We start from the raw sequence: 21342 nt of genomic DNA on the forward strand, positions 1-21342 counted from the left end.
TGCAGATGACATGATCTTATATGTAGAAATCCCTAAAGATTTTTTAAAAACCTGTTAGAACTAATAAACAAGTTCAGCAAAGTTGTAGGAATCAAAATCAACACACTAAAATCTATTCATTTTAGTTGCATTTCTATACACTAACAATGAACAATATGAAGTGGAAATTAAGTAAACAATTGCATTTACCACAGCATTGAAAAGAATAAAATATTTAGGAACAATCCTAACCAAAAAGGTGAAAGAGTTGTAAACTGACAAAAAAAATTAATGAAAGCACTTTAAAAAAACACCAAAAAATGTAAAGACATCTCAGGTTCATAGACTGGAAGACTTAATGTTGACAGTATGTCAATACTACCCAAAGTAATATACAGATTCAGTGCAATCTCTATCAAAATCCCAATGGCATTTTTGGCACAAATAGAAAGAGCCACCTAAAAATTCACATGTTATATCAAGGAACTCCAATGGCTAAAACAATTTTGAAAAAGAACAAAGTTGGAAGACTTACACTTCCTCATTTCAATACATATTACAAAGCTACAGAAATCAAAACAGTATGGTACTGGCATTAAAGACAGACATATAGATCAATGAATCAGAATAGAGAGCCAGAAATAAACCGTCATGTATACAGCCAGGTAATTTTCAAAAAGGGTGCTAAGACCACTCAGTAGGGAAAGGACAGTCCCTAACAAATGGTGTTGGAAAAACTGGATATTGTGCACAAGGATAAAATTGAACACTTACCTTGCATCATATACAAAAATTAACTCAAAACATACCAAAGACCTAAATGTAAGAGGTAAAATAATAAAACGCTTAGAAAAAAACATAGGGGAAAAGATTCATGACATTGGATTTGGCAATGATTTCTTGAATATGACACCAAAAGCAGAGGCAACAAAAGCTAATACAGACAAATGGGACTACATCAAACTTAAAACTTCATCAAAGGATATAATCAACAAAGTAGAGAGGCAATACATGGAATGGGAGAAAATATTTGCAAATTATATCTTACAAGGAGTTAATATCTAGAATATATAAAGAACTCCTATATCTTAATAACAACAAAAAAAGTAACCCAACTAAAAAGTGGACAAAAAACATGAACAGTCATTTCTCTAAAGATATACAAATGGCCAATAAGCATATAAAAAGATGCTCAACATCACTAATCACTAGGGAAATGCAAACCAATACCATAATGATTTATCACCTCATACCCATTAGGATGACCACTATCAAAAAAAAAAAAAACAGAAAATAACCAATGTTGGTAAGGATGTGGAGAAATTGGAACCCTTGTGCACTGCTAATGGGAACATAAAATGGTGCAGCCACTATGTAAAACAGTATGATGGTACCTCAAAAAATTAACAACAGAACTACCATATGATCCAGCAATACCACTTCTGAGCATTTAACCAAAAGAATTGAAAGCAGGGTCTCAAAGAGACACCCAGGTTCACAGCAGCACTATTCACAATAGCCAAGAGGTGAAAGCAACTCACATGTCCACCTACAGATGAATGGATAAAGAAGATGTGGTATGTATCTACAATAGAACATTATTCAGCCTTAAAAGGAAGGAAATCTTGTCACATGTTACAACATGGATGTAACGAGAACATTATGCTAAGTGAAATAATCCACTCACAAAAAGACAAATACTGTATGATTCCACTTACATGAGGTATCTAAAGTATATAAATTCATAGAAACAGAAAGTAGGATGGTGGTTACCAGGAGTGGGTGGAGGGGAAAATGGGAAGTTGATGTTTAATGGGTATAGTCTCAGTTTTGTTAGATAAAAATGTCCTGGAGATTAGCTGCACGACAATGTGAATATACTTAACACTACTGAAATGTACACTTAAAAGTGGTTAAGATGGTAAATTTTATTTCATGTGTTTTTTACAATTAAAAATAACAAATAAAATTTAAAGCAAGCATTATCACAGAAAATGAGGGTAACTTCACAGGGAAAAAAGGTGGGACTCATCAGAAAGATATAATAATTTTAAACTTTATGCATCTAACAATATAACTTCAAAATACAGTAAAAATTAATAGAATTATAGAAATTGACAAATCTATCATAACAGTAAGAGATTTCAACACACCTCTTTCAGTAACTGATGGTCAAGCAGACAAAATTACTGAGACTTGAACAATAGAACTGACATGTTTGACCTATCCTACGTAAACGGAGACAGGGAATGACATTAGCAAGGTGGTGGAATAGGAATGCATCTCCCTAAACAAACAATGATTTGGCAGGCAACCACAGACAAAAGTGCCTTTGTGAAAGCCTTGGGATCCAGATAGGAGGTTACAAAACCCCAGTGAACCCCAAGACCAAGGATAGCTGCTCTAAAAAGGCAGGCCCACAACCTGGGGGCAAGCTCACATGGTTCTGCCAGCAAACTGAAAGCAGCCCCAACTCCCTACAGACTCAAATCCAGACCTTCCTGTAACCATCTGACAAGGGACCCAGGAGGAATCATGCATCCATATACCCCTGGTAACAGGCCTACCATCCTTGGACCAGACTACAGATCCTGAAGCAGCCCTGTGACCTGACTCTAGTCCCGCTCTCAGTCCTGCTCACCCAGGGATCCAGCAACACCCATCTGTGCCCCTGGCAGCAGGCCTGCCAACCTTAGTGCCAGCTGTGGGTCCTGAAGTGGCACTGAGACTTGGTTTCAGCACTGCTCCAGTGTGGTCCTAGAGGCAGTCTTGCCCACCTGGGGATCTGGCAGGAACCAACCAACCAGCAAAAAGCATTTAACCATAAAGAAAATGATTGATAAATTCTACTACATTTAAATTAAGAACTTTTCAGTCCATCAGAACAAACTCAAAAATGGGAGAAGTTATCTGCAACAAATATAAGGGATTAGCATCTAGGAGGTAAGAATAATCTAGGATATATAAAGAAATCCCAGACACAATTAAGAAAAACACAAATAACACAACAGGAAAATGGGTAAAATGATATCAGGAGGCACTTCTCAAAGGAAATACAAAAAGAAGACAGACATGAAAAGATGCTCAATCTCATTACTGTTCAGGAAATGAAATTAAAACCACAATCAGATATCATTTCACAGACACCAAGTTGGCAAAAATTTTAAAGGCAGAGATTATCAAGTGTTGAAAAGGACAATGAGTAATGCAAGAGGACACATACTGCTGAAAGGAGTGTAAACAATATGCTAGTATCTACTAAAGTTGAACATGCACAAACCCACCCACCCAGTAGTCCACCCCAGGTATTTACCCTAGAGCAGGGGTTCTCAGCCTCGACACTCGCATTAGGGGTCGGACAATTCTTTGGTGTGTGGGAGAGCAGGAGGAGACGGGAAGGCTGTCCTGTGCATTGTAGTATGTTTAGCAGTGTGCCTGGCCTCTACCCACTAGAGACAGGAGCACACCACCTCCCAGTTATAACAACCAGAAGTGTCTCCCTTTCTTCCCTTACCCCTATCTCACCTCGCCTCCCTCACCCCTGTTTGAGAACTACTTCATCTGTGCGCCAGGAGACCAGGACAAGAATGTCCACTGCAGCATTGTTTATTTAGAGTAGCAAAAACTAGAGACAGCCCAAACGGCCATCAACAGAATAGATGCAGTGCAATACCACAGGAAAAGTGAGTGAAGAACTTTAGCCACACACACGACTGAATGGATCTCAAATAAAAGACAATAAACAAAAAACAAAAGAAAAAGAAAACTTGCTACATGATTTCATTTTATAAGGATCAAAAAGTTAAACAAAACTAAAATATTATCTGGAGACACATACACATTGTAAAACTATAAAGAAAAGCAAGGAAATGATTAAGAGGAACTTCAGAATAGTAGTTACCTCTGAAGAGAAAAGATGCAATCGGGGCAGACATACAGGGGGTTTCTAAGGTTTTGACAAGGTTCTATTTCTTAAACTGAGTGGAGTGTTCAAAGTTCTTTTATGACTCTTTAAACTGTTGCTATGCATCTTATATGTTTTTGAATGCATATTTTGCACACTTATACATGCACTCACAAAGGCACAGGGACACTCCCACACACCTGAGCAAATATGATCAAGCTGACCCACTCAATGTCCTTTGAGAAGACCACTGTCTGCAGTGACACGGAAGTGGCAGGCAGAAGGCATTCATTTGTGGTGTTCCAGAGCACATATATCTTTTGCAGTTAGAGGAAGAAAATTAGAATACAGTCATCTCCGCACTCAACAGTCTGTGTCTCTCATGAAGAATCTCCTTATAGAATCCTCATAAAATCATTTACCTAAATTTTCTCAAAGCCCAGCTAGTTTGCATCCCAGCTTGTCAACCCAGTGCCTCTGATCACCCATGTCCTCCTCTGGTCCACTTGACAGTGCACTTAACTTCCTCTACAGCTTGTGAGAAGAGCTCACTGCCCAACCAGACCACAAGCTCCAGGCATCAAGGAAGTGAGTCCCCACAGGCATTCAATGAATCTGTGTATGTAACCACAACCTCTCCAGGGCTCCTGCCTCCCTTCTCTTCTGACCTTCCTTGGCACTCACACAGGCTGGCTGCAGATGCCAGGTGTCTGAGGTATGCGAGAAAGACTTTGGTCCTGCAACTCCCCAACCTCCCATTCACACGTATGCAGTCTGGTAAGAATGCGGACTATGGAGCCAACAGGGGCGAGCTGTGTGACCGTGGGCAAATCACTTACCTTCTCTATGCCCTCATCTCCTCACCCGCAAAACGGGATCTGCATGGTACCAACCCTTGTAGGGTGTTATGAGGATGAGAGTCAATGCCTGTGAAGCACACACAACAGGCCTGGCTCTACAAGTGGTAGCTATTCTTTCAGATCCACAACCCTTCACCTGCTATTCTCAAAAGTCAAAAATGTTGTGAAAACTGAACATTATTTCAAAATTTGGGCAACAAACTGCCTGGCAGCAAAACCTGAAAATATCTGAGGCTCTTTATAATACCTATTTCTACTACTTACTATAGATATTGCTAGATATTGCTACAGAAATCCTATGTTTGATTAAGGAGTGCTTCAGTGTGACTTTGATAAAATTCAAACATTCTGACTTTTCCCCATGTCTGGTTGGGTTTGGGTCAGAGAGTATGACCTGTGTTACCATTTCACAGTCACACCACTCTCAGCAGCTCATCTCATCACCTTTTCCTCTGCTGTACCCTAGGCTGACCCTTATCCACTCACCAACATTCAGTGACAGCCCCCAACCAGTCATTCCCACACCAGCCCATCTTCATAGCCTAGGGAGAACTTCCCGAGGTCACAATCCCACAAGCCCTGGAAATAGGTCAAGGCCCCTAACAGCCGGATCCCCAGTCTTCCCCCACCTAGGCTCAGGCCAACTCACGTCCTGCAACCTCCTTCTTCCAAGGTGAGGCTTCCTCTGTCACAGATTTCACCTCAATTACAACACATGACCCCACCACATGCCCTCTGATGGCAGGGCAGGTGCAGAATTTATTCACCTCTCTATCCCCAGAAGCCAACACAGCTCCTGGCATGCAACAGGCACCCAATAAATACTTGCTGAACTGAACAACTTGTGCTGCTAAGAAAATGGCCATACTGCAGGGCATCTTCCTCATCCTGTAGCAGGCCTTCATCTTCATCTTCACTTTCTGGCTTTAAGACAGCTATTTAAAAAAGTACTAGGAACTCTTAATATTTGATTGACCCTAACCAAAATGCACTCCCAAAGATTCTCTGAAACTCTGCATAGGAAATGTCTATCAGTGGAGACCCAATTGATACGGTGGACTAGATGTGGGTGACTTGGAGCTGTGTTTTGCGCACATTGGGATGGAAATGCTTTTGAGATAACCCAGAAAGGTAGCGATAGGCCACAATCCCTGTGGGTCTGAGACAGAGAAATGGCCTGGGCCGAAGTGATAAACAAGTGAGTTTTCTGAGGATTTATGGAATGCTCAAAGCCACAAGAATCCTTGAAGCCACAAGAGATCATGCAAGGGAGGAAGCCCACACTGAAAGAGAAGCTGGCCAAGGAGGGCATCTGCAGAGATCTGAGGGAGGAGGTTGACTTGAGAGGTAGGAGGAGAACTAGGAGAGGCTGAGCAGCCAAGGGCTAGATGGGTCAAGGCACAGAGGGGGACCACCTATGCCAAAGCTGCCCGAAGGCTCAGCTGTACGTTCTCAACTGGCCCTGGCATCCAAGAAGAAAAGCCTCTTTGATTTGAGATCTGGTGGTCCCGTCCTAAGGGCCACTCTGAAGGATCTTGGAGGTAAGGGGGCTTCTACTGTTTAAAATATAAATTTTTCCAATGAGACACGACAACTAAATGCATCTAAATCCTGACTTGGATCCTATACCACAAAAAGGAAATGGACAAGAAGAGCAAAAAAAATCTGAATAAGGCCTGTAGATGTTAGGTGTCCTGGTTTTGCTAATTGTTCTGTTAAATAAGATGTTAACATTTGGGGAACCTAGGTGACTAGAATGTGAGACTTCTTTGTACTAGTTTTAAAACTTTTTTCAAATTCTTAAGTTACTTCAAAAAAAATTTTTTTAATAAGACATTTTATAAACGTAAATGCCTCAAAGTTAAGCCAGGTGTACCACAGCTCAGGAATGGCCTTTGTGAAACGGGGCCCTCCTCCTTCTTCTCCTACCCATCTCAATACCAAACAAGAAGGGGGGAAAAGGGGAAAAGAAAGACCCTATGCAACGTCGGCGACCCCAGAAGCAGGCAGAAACTATAAATGCCAGAAAGGCCCTGCACCCAGCGCGTCCCCGCGCGGAGCCGCCCCTCCCCCTAAGGGGCGTGGCGTGGGAGCCGCACCCCACCCACCCCGCCCGACCCCGCCCACAGATGTCCACCCACGCCGCCCCTAATCTGCCCCGCGTCAGCCTGACCCAGCCCCAGCTCCGCCCACAGTCCGTCCGGCCTCCAGCCCGGGCCCGCCCCCGATTCCGCCCAAGGGTCCTAGCCACTCCTCCCTTAGTACATCCTGTGTTTAGCAGGCCCCGGTCCCGCCCATAGCCCGGCCTCGCCCAAAGTCTCCCGCCCCCAAGCCCGCTCCGCCCCAGCTGAGTCCGCCCCGGTCCCAGCCCAGCCTCCCCGTCCCGCAGCGAGAGCGCCCCCGTGCGGCCCTCTGAGCTGCGCGCCCGGAGGTCCATTGTCCCTGTCCCGGTCCCACCTACCCGTCGTCCGCCCGCGGCAGCGAGGGCCAACGCCTCGGGCACCGTTGAGAAAACGCAACACCAGGGCGCGCCGCTCCCACATCCAAGAGGAGCCCAGTCGGCGGTGCAAGCGGGACGACGCCTACCTGCGCCGAACGGGCCGGAGCCTCGTGGGTTCCCGCCAGATACCACCGGCAGCGCGGAGCCCAGAGCGCCGCTGCCCCGCCGGCGTCGGGCGTCGCGGCCGCGCAACGTCCGGCACGAGAGCGCTCGGTTCGCCTCGGCCCGCCTTCTGCTCTCCGCCCAGGACACGCCCCTGCCCAGGACACGCCCCCGATTCGAGCGACCATCGAGACATTGGGGCCTCCGCGGCGCCTAGAGGGGACGCAGAAGTGCCTCTGAGGCAGGGCCCAGGACGGCAGAAATATCTTCCGCCCCCTTTTGCAGCCCCTTCTCGTCCTGTCCACTTACATGCTAGCCTAGGCACTTTCCTCGCTATTACTCACGAGGGCACGAAGTCTTTTTTCTTTCTAGGTCGGTGGTTCTCCAATGTAGTTCCAGACCAATGGCAGCTTCACTTGGGATCTTGATAGAAATGCAAGTCCTGGGGCTCCACCCCAGACCTACCGAATCAGAAACTCCGAGGCCAGGCCCAACAATCTGCGTTACCGGACCAACCTCACACCCTGGACCTTTGGTCTGGATAATTCCTTGTTGTGGGGCCCTGTCCCATGTATTGCAGGTAGGATCACCTGATAAAATATAGGGCGCCAAGTTAAATTTGAATTTCAGATAAAAATATACTCTAAAATAATCTTGGAGTTATGTATTTCATCTGGCGACCCTACCCACAGGTACTTTTATTTGCTAAAGCTGGCAGCCGTGATTTTAGGATTTTGAGCATCCCTCGCTTCTACCCACTAGGTGCCAGTAGCACACCACACCCCTGCTCCACCAGTTACAACAACTAAAATTGTCTGCAGACAAGGTATCTTGCGCGCGGCCGGGGTGGGGGTGTGGGGGGGGGGCGAAATTGGGGCGGGGGAATCCCCCTTCCAGCCTGGGCCACTCCCATCGCCTCCCCATACACACACTTTGAGACTCTGCTCCATAAAGTATATCGGAAGTGACTTTACAGAAAAGGGTGCCTTGGCCTCCAAGGGTTTTTCTAAACACAAAAATCCTTGGGACCAAACTGTGCTAAACATTCAAGAAGAGGGCCACGTAGTGAAGGTTTTGTGTTTGCTTCTCCACCCTGGCACTTCTCATAAGGGTTTTGGTCACTGTAAAGTGTAAACCACCTGGGTCAGAAAAATAAGTTATCATGCCCATTTGTGAGAGTCTGGAGCCAAGGGCACACTCAAGTTTGTCATTCCTTTTTCCACAAATACGTATTGATGCCATGCAGACCAGATACAGCGGAGAACAAAAAGTTCTTGTTCTCATGGGACTCACTTTTTAATAGAGGAGGCACTCAAGAAACAAATAGTATCAAAAGGTGATAGGTGCTGTGAAGAAAAATGAAGCAAGTTAAGGGGGTAGAAGATGAGCTCTGGGAGGGTGGGGTGCTATTTTAGATAACATAAATGCAGTGTTTCCTACCTTCCTTTGTTCCCCAGAACCTACATCCCATTCATTCATTCATTCAACAAGCATCTACTGGATGCCCACTTTGTGACAGTCACTGCTTACATTCCAGTGAGAGAAACAGACAATAAACAAACAAGTGAAATAATGGTATCCCCAGTGGAAAGTTCTATGGAGAAAAAAAAAAAATCAGGGAAGGGGAATGTTTAAATAGTGTGGTCATGGAAGGTCTCCCTGAAAAAATTATATTTGAGGGAAAAGCCAAAAGATATGAAGAATAAGCCATGCAGAATTCAAGGAGGAAAATACTTGAAACAGGGAGAAAGGCATGTTCAAAGGCCCTGAGGTGGGAGCAAGCCCAGCACTTTGGAGGAACAGCATGGCTGGTGCTGAGTGAACAAGGAGAGTCAAAACAATGAAGTTGGAGAGGTGATAAATCATGTGCCAGGTATGTGGCCAGCCTCTGTGTGTGCTTGGAGGTCTAGCAGAGGAGGAATGCAGTCTGATTAAGCCTTTATAAGTGCCCTCTGAGGTGAAGCAAAGAGCCAGACAGGAGGCTATTATAGTGGTTCAGACCAGATATGATGGTGACTTGGACCAAGGTGCAAATAATGGAGGCAGAGAGAAGTAGTAGGATCCTGGATATATTTTGAAGGTAGAGACACAATAGGGCTTGCTCATAGATTGGATGTAGAACATGAGAGAAAGGAGGCAGGGAAGACTCAAGGGTTTTGGCCTTCAGAAGTAGAAGAATAGCGTTGCCATTGACTGACAAGTGAAAGATGGCAGAAGGAGCAGGTTTGGTGGGAGGTAAGGAATTTGGTGTTACATGCATATGGAATCCTCATTCTTTTGGGACCTTGTTTAGCAAATTAGTGGACGTTACTGACTGGCTTGTCTTTTCTAGATGAAGAAATACCTATCCAGCTCATACCCACCTTTGTCTTAATTAATGGTTAGGATCCTGACCTAAGCCATTTTCTCCTTGGTGACTTGGACCAAGGAGAAAATGCACAGTAAAAATCTGAGATTTTGCTTGGATGACTGGATTGTTCCACTCAGAATTTAGGTTCCTCACTCCCATATGAATAATGGAAATATTCACAACCCTTAGCTGATTCATAGAGTTTAACCTGGGGAGGGATTACACTGAGCCTTCCCCCTCCATTCTAGCTCCCCAATTCCTTCCTCCTCAGATAATAGAAAGGGTGTATGAAAGGACTTCACTATTCATACAACAATACGTGTGCTGAAGACTGTGGCTCTTCATTCATGAATGACCTCAAATAGAGGATGGAGGAATCTGAGAATAAGAAGCAAACACTCTTCCAGAATGAACAGCATACAAACCACCAGAAATATCAGGTCCCTATTTTGGGCTATTAGGATCATAGAGATTTGGGGAAGGGGGAATCTAAGATATGGGGAGAAATAAGTATAGAACAAAAGTGGTGAAAAAGATAGTCATGAAAAGATGGAGTGAAGGTGGAGAAGAGAGGGAAGAGGAGAGTGATGGAGTAGTGCGTGACAGTGTCCTCCAGGTGAGCCCATCTAGTGGCTCAGGTGCTCTCTCCTTGACTGGTGTTACCTTAAAACAATAAAACAGCCAAATATTTTACCTGCAAAATGGGTTTATTTGGGAGCAGCAAAGAACTGCAATTTGGAACATGCAATCATGGCAAACCACCTGCAAGTCCTGTAAAGCAAAGGAGAAGAAACTGTTTTATAGAGGAGAAGGGAAAGTTGGGAGGGGCTGTTACAAACAAAATGTCCACTGAAGTATGGTGGTTTTTCATTGTCTGAGTTGTGACAACTTCACATTGGCTGTGCTGTTGCCAAGCAAGGAGAAAAATCTTTCTTTCTTCTGCTGGCAGTGGTAAAGTAGGGTCATTTCCAGCCAGAGATGCAAAGTATGTGTCTCTTCCTACTAAGATTCGTATTGACTCAGTGGTACATGTGTGGAGCTCCCCCTTGTGGCCTCTCAACTCTAATACAGTAAAGTTCCCTTTTATTAATTTTCACACTGGACTGCCTTCTTGGAGTATATTGAAGGAATTTTTTTTTTTAAATAAAGAAACCGTTTCTTTACTTGTGGTAGTGGAGGTTTTAATCAGCCTTGTAGTGAGTTGAATGGTGCCCCCTCAAAAGATATGTCCACCCAGAACCTCAGAATATGACCTTATTTGGAATAAGAGTCTTTGCAGATGTAATAAAGGTAAAGTGAAATCATCATGGATTAAGGTGGACCTTAAATCCAATGATGAATGTCCTTGGTGGTTTTTGGCTTGTGGCTGCATCTGTCCAATCTCTGTCTCTTCTTCACATGTGTCTTTTTTTTTTTTTTTTGGCCACACACACAGCATGCAAGATGTTAGTTCCCCAACCAGGGATTGAACCTGCGTGCCCCCTTCAGTGCAAGCACCGAGTCTTAATCACTGGACCCCCCAGGGAAGTCCCTTCACATGTGTCTTTGTGTGTCTTCTGCTTTTCTGTCTCCTATAAGGACATCCATCATCCCACCTCTGTGTTTTAAGCTGTTGCTCATAGTATTATGGCAAAAAGAAAAAAAAAAATGTGTTCTATGAGTCGTTTAGGTTTAGGGCTCAGCATAATGGGGTCTTAGTTTTCATGTATTTAAAAATGTTAAGGTCACTTTTGTAGCTTATTTTTATTTCAGCTGGAGCTTTTTTTATGGCTTTGGGTAAAATTTAACTTTATTTCTTGTTTCTCTTAAACACATTTTATGCCAAATTTTGTTGAGTTCATCATATGCCCACAGTGACTAGCATGAAATTTACCAACTCTTATATATGCTGCTGAGTATAACTCAAACTTTCATTTATTGCTTAATTCTTATTATGGCTGTGACCCATGAAGGTGAATTGAGCAAGGAATAATGAGATACATAAACAGTGTGCCCCATGCCTGCTCCTTTTAGCTCTTTATAATCTAGAGAGCATTCTCCCTGCAATGTGGATGCTAGCACGTGTAATTTTACCAAAAATTAATTAAAAAATCAAGGCCAAGTCTACATGTTTACAGAGGTTTGCAGACCCCATTTAGACATTTTCAGTGCCTTGCTTGAAAATAAGCTACATTAATAATTTTTTAAAGTTGAATTTTTTTTTAATTCAAATTTGGAGTGAGAAAGAGGAAAAAAACCCTACATAATAGGAATTGGAAAATATCAGCCCATTAAAGCAGAATTCTTCTAAAAATGCAAATTTTGAAATTGTCTTTAATTGAGAAGTAGGTTAAGTTTTAAAGAAAAATTTTTGGAAAAAAGTATTAAAGTTAACTTCAGATTTTTGGCTCTGAAGAAAGAACCAGATGCCAAATATTGTGTCAAGCTACAATCTCCTGCTATTAACGGGCCCAGGGCAATAAAAGTGGCATTAACCGCGAGGTTGTTGGTTTCTTAGAACTTGCTTGTTAAGAGATGATACTGAACATGATATACATGCTGACGACAATTGAATTGATTGGGTGTACTCTGTACAATTAAGGATTTAATGTCCTATGTAAAGTTAAGAATTACTTTTGGTAAAGAATATCCACAGGGATGATAAATATATGCACAATTAAACATAACATGTATTATACAATGTCAGGAATGCAATGCACATGCTTATATTAATGCTACATTAATATTATATTGTGTTAATTCCATGATACTTATGTATGATAATATATAGTATATACTATGCAAAATTAAACGTATATAGTATTAATAGAAATATAAGTGAGGAAAGACTGAAACATGGCATACAGAGGAGTATATTATTCTTTTTCATGTCTTCTATAAGCACATGAAAAGAGTTGCAATGAATATAAATAACTCATTTCTTGGATTTTCAAATATATATCTTTTTATTTTAAAAGTATTTTTTAATCCAAAATTCTAATTTAATTTGGTGTCCTACAACCCATAGTGTGTGATGCCCTTATCTTCAGGTAAAGACTTGAGAGAGGAGGTCTCTAGCTTCCTTGCTGACAATAGATAAAAGGGGGCCCAGCTAATGCAAGGAGAGAAGCTGGGAGGCTACAGAGATATCCAGACCGGAAATGGTGGTTGGAACCAGGATGGGAGCAGTGGAGGTGCTGTGAAGTTGAAAGTATAGCTGATGGAATTTACTGATGTGAGTGTGAGAGGAGTCCAGAATGACGCCCTGGAGAAGTGTGGGGTTACTGCTGGTTAAGACTGGGAAGATAGGGAGGTCAGGGCCAAGATGGATAGAGATCAGGAGATCGGTTTGACCTAGTCTGTGTGAGGCGCCAATTAGACACCCCAATAGACCCATGTGGTGTTCCCAGCTAGAGAGATACACTTGGGGTAATCAGAATATAAATGGTACTGAAAGCTGCAAGCCTGAATGAGAGCACCAGCCATGAGGGTAAGTGGATTGGATTGCAGGGTGGGAGTGGAGCCCCTTCCAGACCACCTGTCCTCCCCACCAGGGAGGCTGAGCTGAGCAAACTTCAATCCCTTAGTTGGCCACGATGCCTACCAGGGCATGCAGGCCAGATCTCAGCTGCCAAGCTGGAGAGGACAGGCACTGGCCTCCCTGACGTGACCTGGGGGCCCAGGCAATTCAGACAAATCTCAAGGAAGGCGCTTAGGGTTCTGTATTCTACTCAAGTTTCTGTTATGTGGAGATAAGAGCAGAAACTTCGGGTTGAATTCTTCCTGAAACACATTGATCTCCTCACAGTATGACAACCATCACTGAGTCACTCTCCAGTCATTCATTTTTAATAGAACAGGGCCCCTGAACTTGGACCTCCCCACTAACAGCCAGGCGCCGCAGGCTGCAGTTCCCTAATCTCGGAGTTTGCTTGTTTCCCTATAATTTAACTCCTTCTCCCCCAGAGGGATATGAGAAAAGCACTTTTCCAATTAAATTAGGGAACTGATTAACAGCGTTCTGAAAAAAGCAAGTCTTGACTTTGTTTTTCCTGATCCGCCAAAGACAGACAGGAGCCTTTCCCCGTCCTCAGCCCTATGCTCCTGCCTCTCCCTCAGCTGCCTTCTCGGGGCCAGAGTCCTTCAGTCACAACATCCTCAAAGGCAGTCTCGCCACAGCTTCGCTCCCTTGAGCAGCAGACCCCTCGCTGCTCACACTCACCCCCTTGTCACCCCAGTGTGTGTTCAGCTGGGCTGACAGTATGGCCTCCACGTGCATGGGGGCCACTCACCACCAAAAAGAACTAACACTGCAGGAGAGGCACTGGTCTCCGTGAAGTCAGAGCAAAACTAGATACCAGCCACAGTCACACCCCTCTGGCTTCTTTCTGTTTGTTAAGTTCCCAAACAATAGCCTGTTGCTGGGGGTCCCCAAGACCACTCTCAGCTTCGATAGGAGGACTCACAGAACTGAGAAAAGCTGTTACATTCATGGTTATGGTTTATTCCAGTGAAAGGATACAGATTAAAATCAGCAAGGGTAAAACATACAGGGTCCAGAAAAGGCCAGGAGCAGGCTTCCAGTTGTTTTCTCCTGGTGGAGTCATATAGACAGTGCTTAGTTCTCCAGTGAGGACGACACAGAGTATTATCAACCAGGGAAGCTCACCCGAGCCTTGGTGTTCAGGGTTGTTACTGAACAGGGAGTTCAGGGAGTCCGTTTTGCTGGCTGACCTTAGTCTCCAGCCCTTTCAGAGGTCAAACTGATACTGCATGGCCCAAGGCCCCCAACATAAGTCAGGTTGTTGGTATAGACTATCTGAGGTGGCCCAAGCTCCAGGTAAACAAAGACACTCTTATCAGACAAGTTATTCCAAGGCCTTATAAGTTACCTCTCACGAGCCAGGCAAAGCCTTCTTTGGAATGTGCAGGGTTTGGCAGCTCCAGACCTGCTGAGTCAACTCTTTACTGCATAGACCTCACGAAGGGCTTAGAAGTTTTCATTTTGTTGGTCATTGCCTAGAAAAGTAGAAATTGGCTATAAAGACTTCGGCTACAAGGGGTTGGACTTTTCTTCAAAACATTTTTTAAAAGTATCTTTGACCATCCTCTGTACTTTCCATCAAAGCACATAATTCTTACTAAGCAAAAGCGATGATAGGTTACTGAACCAAACATCTTTGAAATTTACATGAGGAAACTCAAAAAGTTTAACCCATATTCCACACTCATAATTACAGATTTTCCCAGAAATATCTGTGTCACAGCCAGTCCACACTGTCTTCACCCTCTGGGTCCCTCTGCTATCTGGCCCCGGGGTTGACAGATAGAGGAGAGAATAGTGTGAGCATCTCTCAGGCTAGTGGGATGCAGGCAGGGTTTCCCCATCCTTCAGAGAACCATTAATGTCATCAGCAAAGTCCAGCATTTTAAAAAATAAAATGGAAGACACGACAAAAATTCAGGCATCAAGCCTGGTAGAGATAGATTCGGCACAACCTCTATTTTGTTTATGTAACTGTGTGAGTATGAGTAACTGTGTGTGTAACTGTGTAAGTGTGTGTGAGAATGTGTGTGTGGTGTGGGGAGGGTGTGTGTACATGAGTGGGCTGGGTCCTTTCACGACGTGTATTACTCCTACCGCCCTTTCGCTGGTTGAAGGCAGCATGGTATGTGGTGAAGGGTCAGACTCAAGGGCCTGGAGGCCTGGACTTGAGTTCCTGGCCCTGCATCTTAGGAGCTTTGTGACCTTGGGCAAATTTCTTGATCTCACTGGGTCTCAATTTCTTTAAGAATAAATAATGGTAACTACCTCAAGGTTATCATAAGAAATGAATTAAAAAAATGAAATGTAAAGCATTTAGTACTGTGTCTGACTCAGTAAGTATCCTTTATTTTGTTATTTTCATCATTCTTATTACTACTGCTATTATTGTAGGTCATGGTCAAATGTGTTTGAGAAACACTAACTTAGAGGATAGGATTGACAAAGCCAAAGCCAGTGCCTTCCATCAAGCCAGCCACATTTTTTAAACCCCTGAAGAAGGGATAGTGATTTTGCACAGCCCAGACCTGAGGGATAGAAGTCCTCTTCAGGTTTAAGTTCCCCTGAGGGCAGTGAGTGGACATGCTTACTTCCCAAAGCAATGGCTGGCCACTTGCCCAGGCTGGAACATTCTGCTTGTTGTGGTGTGTGTTCCCCCACCATCTCTTAACTCAAAACTTGTGTTTGCTAATCAAGGTTAACATCATCACTAACCAGACACTGACATCAGGTATCCCCTGATACAATGCTCTGAGAAGGACACAACATCCCTTCTGTGGCATTCTTGACCAAAATGCATGACCTCATCTAATAATGAGAAAAGAGTCAACAAACCCAAACTGAGAGCCATTCAACAAGATAACCTAGTGGTACTCTTAACAGGTGTCAAAGTTAGAGAAGACTGAGGAGCCAACAGACATGGAAAGAGACTAATAAGAGGACAAAGGCAATCAAATGCAATACGAAATCTGCTTAGACATTAGTGAAGAAGCTCGTGAAATGTGAGTAAAGCCTATAGTTTAGTTAACTTCTTGGTTTTGATAACTGTACTACGGTTAGCATTGGAGAGTCTGGGTGAAAGGGATACTCTTTTTACTAGTTTTGTAACTTTTCTGTAAGTCTCAAAAATTTTCTAAATAAATACTATATGTGTCTATGTGTGGATACACACATACACATATATATATGTATGCATATAAACATATAAATATGACCCATGTTGAGTAATTGGCTGCCAGCAAGCCACAGGGTTTTATCCTCTTGAGATTTTCTAATTAGCCTGCTCTTTGAGAAAGTATGATTCTTCCACCATAAGTTCCCTGCTGACTGCTTTCATTAGCACAGAAAAGTAAGCATCCATTTTTTTTTAAGTTTCCCATTAAACACTCCAAGGAGGACCCACGTGGCACTGGTTAAGGAGGACTTATTATGGTAATCCCTAGACCCCCGCCAGCATTCCCTGTCCCCAGAAGGCCAGGCTCAGGCCACACGTGCTGTGCGACCCAAGCCACACGTGGAAACCAGATCCTCAAACCTCCATTTCCCATTCCAACACCTGGGAAGACATTTTTCAGTTGTACTGTTTGTTCAAAACCTGAGTCTGTGTAATTTTAATTCAAAGAGATCAGACTTTCAGATGGAGCAGAAACAATCCCTGGAGGAGCCTTGAAAATAATGCATCCCTTGGTACCAAATCAACAATCACCCTCATTTCTCAGCACAAGAGAGTAATTAGTCCCAGAGGTTAGAGCTCATTTAGGTGATCACATTAGGATTGATATAGACAACACTATTTCTATTAATGGAAATACACTCAAGTATCAGGCTGATGATATTGATAATAATAATATCATTGATAATAAGAATTCATACATGCATGTTATTGACAACTCTAATTTCTACCTTTATGCCAATAAACTGTAAGCATTCCTGTAGAAACCTGGCATATGACATGAGCTGAGAGCTCTGTCTTCATCACTTTGCCAGTTTGGACGTGGGCCAAGTTGATGCAAACCAGAGATAATCTCAGCAAAGCCTTTGACAACCACTGTTTGCACAAAATACCTTAAAACAGATTATTAAAGGGGACACATTGTACTTTGATGTACCCATGCCAGGATAGGAAAGCTTGCTGGGAAGAGATCAATTTCCAAGGTAGCTAAGAACACAAGCTTGATGGGGACTTGACAAGAAGAACTTGTGAAAAACGCTCACCCAGCAAGGACTTTGTACAAGAAGTTTTGTTCTAACATCAAATTTAATATATAGGCCAGTCTCGAGGGCTGCATGTGTTTATTGAGCAACTGCTATATATTTGATTGTGTAGCAGGATATTAAAATGGGACTCTTGGGTTTCCCTGGTGACGCAGTGGTTAAGAATCCGCCTGCCAATGTAGGGGACACGGGTTCGAGCCCTGGTCCGGGAAGATCCCACATGCTGCAGAGCAATTAAGCCCGTGCGCCACAACTACTGAGCCTGCGCTCTAGAGCCTGCAAGCCACAACTACTGAAGCCCACGCGCCTAGAGCCCATGCTCCACAACAAGAGAAGCCGCCTCAATGACAAGCCCGTGCACCACAGTGAAGAGTAGCCCCCGCTCCCCGCAACTAGAGAAAAGCCCAGGTGCAGCAATGAAGACCCAACACAGCCAAAAATAAAATAAATAATAACATAATTTTTTTTTAAATGGGACTCTTTCTGCTTCGGTTTAAACTGAGTCACCAGGAGTTCCATGGTGGTCCAGTGGTTAGGACTCAGTGATTTCACTGTCGTGGGCCCAGGTCCAGGTTCAATCCCTGGTAGGGGAACTAAGATCCCACAAGCCACGCCATGCGGCCAAAATAAATAAATACATAAACTGAGTCACCAATCTGAGAGATATCGGTTATCACACTGAGTGTAAGAGAGATCTCTGGATGCAGAATTTAGGAAAGGAGCAGTTGGGGAACCAATCCCTGACTCTTCTCTCTTTTTATCAGCTTCCAGTGTAGAAAGACGGGGGTGAAGGTGGGGATGAGCAGGACTCCTGAGATTATCTTTGTCAAGCACTGTCGTTCTCTGGGAGTCCCACACACATACCCCCAAATGGGGGAATGGGGTGGGATCCCTTTATTAGTCTCGAGTCTAATAATGTGAAGGGGGTTTGTTTCTGAACTGAGACTAGGTTTGAGAATTCAAATGATGGTAAATCTGTCGGGTGCTGTATTCATTTTCTGTTGCTGCTGTAGCAAATTAACACAAATCTAGTGGCTTAGAACAATACAATTTTTTGGTCTTACTGTTCTGAAAATCAGAAGTCTGACACAGGTCTTGCTAGGCTAAAGTCAAGGTGTTGGCAGGACTGTGTTCCTTTGGAGACTCTGGGGGCAACATGTTTCCCTGCTTTTCCAGCTTCTAGAAGCTGTCTGCATTCCTTGGCTCATGGCCCCTTCCTCTGTCTTCAAAGGATCAATGTTGAGCTGAGTCCTTTTCATGTCACTTCACTCTGAGCTGCTCTTCTGCTTCTGTCTTCACATTTAAGGACCCCTGTGATTACACTGGGCCCACCCAGATAATCTAGGATAATCTCTCTATTGTAAAGTGAGTTGATTAGCAACCCTGTTCGATGTACTCCATGTGCAACCTTAATTCTCCTTTACTATGTTACATAACATTCACAGGTTCTGGGAATTAGAATATGGACTTTTGGGGGGACCATTGTTATGCCCATCACAGGTACCTAAGAGTGAGCGTAAGTGGCCTGGACCTCTCCAAATTTTCACCTGTAAATAGGAGCTGACTATCCCTCGGACCACATTTTTAAGGGACTGTAGTAGACATGTAAAGTTGTGTTTAACCTTTCCAGAAATGGTGTTTGATTATGATGGAAGAAATTTTCACATATTGAGGCTTGAGGAAGTCATTCTGGCTTATACATGATTTAACTTTAACTTTATGCTAATTAAAACAGCCTGTCTTATGGCCTGTCAAACATGCATTGTGCATCTGCTTTAACCATTAAAGAAAATAACGTATTTAAAAATCAAAATGGAGTAACTGTGGTTCAGGCATCCAAAATGGAACAGGGCAGCCATTGTGGATATGGTTTCAGATATGTTCCTGCATCACTGAGAACTTGAATTTTCTGAACTGTATCAGACCCAAAGGTACCATCAGCCATTCTCAAAATAATATCCTCTAGCCACTGCCAGCTGCAAACTCTTGGTATCAAGGTCTCCCCTTGCAAACCTTTTGGACCCCAACCAATCCTTGCTTAACAAGTACCCTTACTTCTTGCCAGCGCCAATCCTAACTCTTGACAAACAGCTTATGAAATTTTGTGGATTTTACCTTCCTAAGCCTCCCCTATTTTGTAGTCAGGTGGAACACAATTCAAATGCTTCTTGAATGTGTATCTCCCAGGCTATTGTCCTCAGCTTGGCTCAAATAAAACTCTTTTCTAGTCCTTTAATGGACTATTTATTTCCATCAACAGTTATTATACTGCCTCCAAAACAAAAAAAGCAGAAAAATAATCTTCAGTCTTGAGGAGCTTGCACTGAAGGTAGGCAAGGCTTGAGAAACATTCATGAAGTCATTAGTGAATAACACATGACTAAGGCATATAATTAAGTCTTAAATTGTGTGGTAGAGACTGTAGGCTACAAATATGAGTTTAGGAAGGGGGTGGATAAGTCGGGCCCCATAATTAGAGAAGGTGGCCTTGTAAATTTTCAATGGAATATTTTTTCAGATAGTAAGTACAATACACATTCATTCAGGCAAGGCACCCCTCCAGTAGGCAGCCCACCTTGCCCCAGGAAACCAGTGGACATTTCTGATAGTAACCGACCAGAATTTTCCTACACATTAACACATGCTTATATTTTAAACAAATAATGTCTTTGTATTACCACATTATGATGACTGTTTTAAATATTTTGGCTTTTCACTCAGTATATCATTGATTCCTCTCAAGGTCAATAAATCTACCCCTACATCATCTTTGGAATGACTGAGAAGTATCACATTATTTCAATTAACAATGATTTGTTTAACAAATCCCTCAATGAATGAACCACATTTAGATTTTTTCAACATTTCTTATATAAATACAATGCTTCCATTAACCTCCTTTACACATCTTTGCAGCACTTGAGTGATTATTTCCCCAGGATAAATTCTTAAAAGTATTATTGCTGGGTAGGAGGGAATGCATGTGTGTGTGTGTGTGTGTTTTTAAGGGTTTTACATATACATTACCAAATTGCCCTCCAGGAACGTTATGCCAATTCTTTTTATAAAAACTTTGCAAATCCCATACTCTTAAAATGATTGTCACCTTAATTTATGTTTTTTGTAATTTCTTGTTCATCTTCTTTCTTATGAATTGGGAGTTAATTTTTAAAATTAATTTGTAAGTGCACACATGTTAAGAATAGTATTCTTTTGTCATGAACTGCACATTTGCTCCTGTTTTTGCCCCCCAAATTTGTCTTTTGTTTATGCTGGATTCTGTACACAGATACCTAATTTTTATGTAGTCAAATACATATTTTTTCTTTTGGGTCTCTTTAATGTTTGGTTAATACTATGCTTAGAAAGACATTCTGCACCTCAAGATTATGAAATAATTTCACCTGTATTTTTAACTAATACTTTTACAACTCCCTCTCCCCTTTTTTGCATTTAAAAGTTTAGTCAAGGATTATGGGAAGTTGGTATTGATGATAGACTTTTTACTCTACTCAAGTCTCCTCATAGAAACAACCAGAGCAACTAGATAGCAAGATCTCATTAACAGTATTTATAACAAAATTAAGTGACAAGGTATCCCTATGAACCCAAAGTACCAGTGGGGTGAGGACAAAATCCTGGGTCACAACACTGGCATGTTATTGGGGTCTGTGTGGGGGAAGCAAAGGAAAACAAAAGGATATCTGGCAACCTGAAAACAGGAAAACAACAAAATTGCCAATAGGTATTACTGGAAAGTTCAGCAGGCCAATCTGAGAACAGCAGATGAAACTGGAAGGGGTTTTGCCCAATCCAATAATGACTGTGCTCTGAAAGAGCAGGAGTAGAGCAGGAAATGTGAGAGAGCAAGCCACCACTTTTTAGAACACTTCACAGAAGCAATAGAAG

The 21342-nt window shown here is 42.9% G+C and overlaps 1 protein-coding gene and 1 pseudogene across 6 annotated transcripts in view; one reads left to right on the forward strand and one right to left on the reverse strand.

Moving 5' to 3' along the window:
* The window catches only part of PGBD2 (piggyBac transposable element derived 2), a 32750-nt gene extending 24782 nt beyond the window's left edge, over window positions 1–7968 (reverse strand). For 2 of the 5 annotated variants that reach the window (XM_082379323.1, XM_082379324.1), the window contains exon 1: window positions 7205–7966. The gene's annotated coding sequence lies outside the window, so the exon portion shown is untranslated. Of the gene's footprint in view, window positions 1–7204 lie in introns of all 5 variants that reach the window. The other 3 variants (XM_082379327.1, XM_082379326.1, XM_082379322.1) reach the window with 3 other exon arrangements.
* A 137-nt stretch (window positions 7969–8105) lies between these two features.
* The window catches only part of LOC309623026 (L-amino-acid oxidase-like), a 66118-nt pseudogene continuing 52881 nt past the window's right edge, over window positions 8106–21342 (forward strand). The window contains exons 1-2 of the transcript XR_014249949.1: window positions 8106–8171; window positions 16102–16220. The product of XR_014249949.1 is annotated as an L-amino-acid oxidase-like (transcript). The remainder of the gene's footprint in view (window positions 8172–16101; window positions 16221–21342) is intronic.

This window comes from Balaenoptera borealis (genome assembly GCF_965194805.1).
Source record: "Balaenoptera borealis genome assembly, chromosome: 2".
Classification (NCBI taxonomy): Eukaryota; Metazoa; Chordata; class Mammalia; order Artiodactyla; family Balaenopteridae; genus Balaenoptera; species Balaenoptera borealis.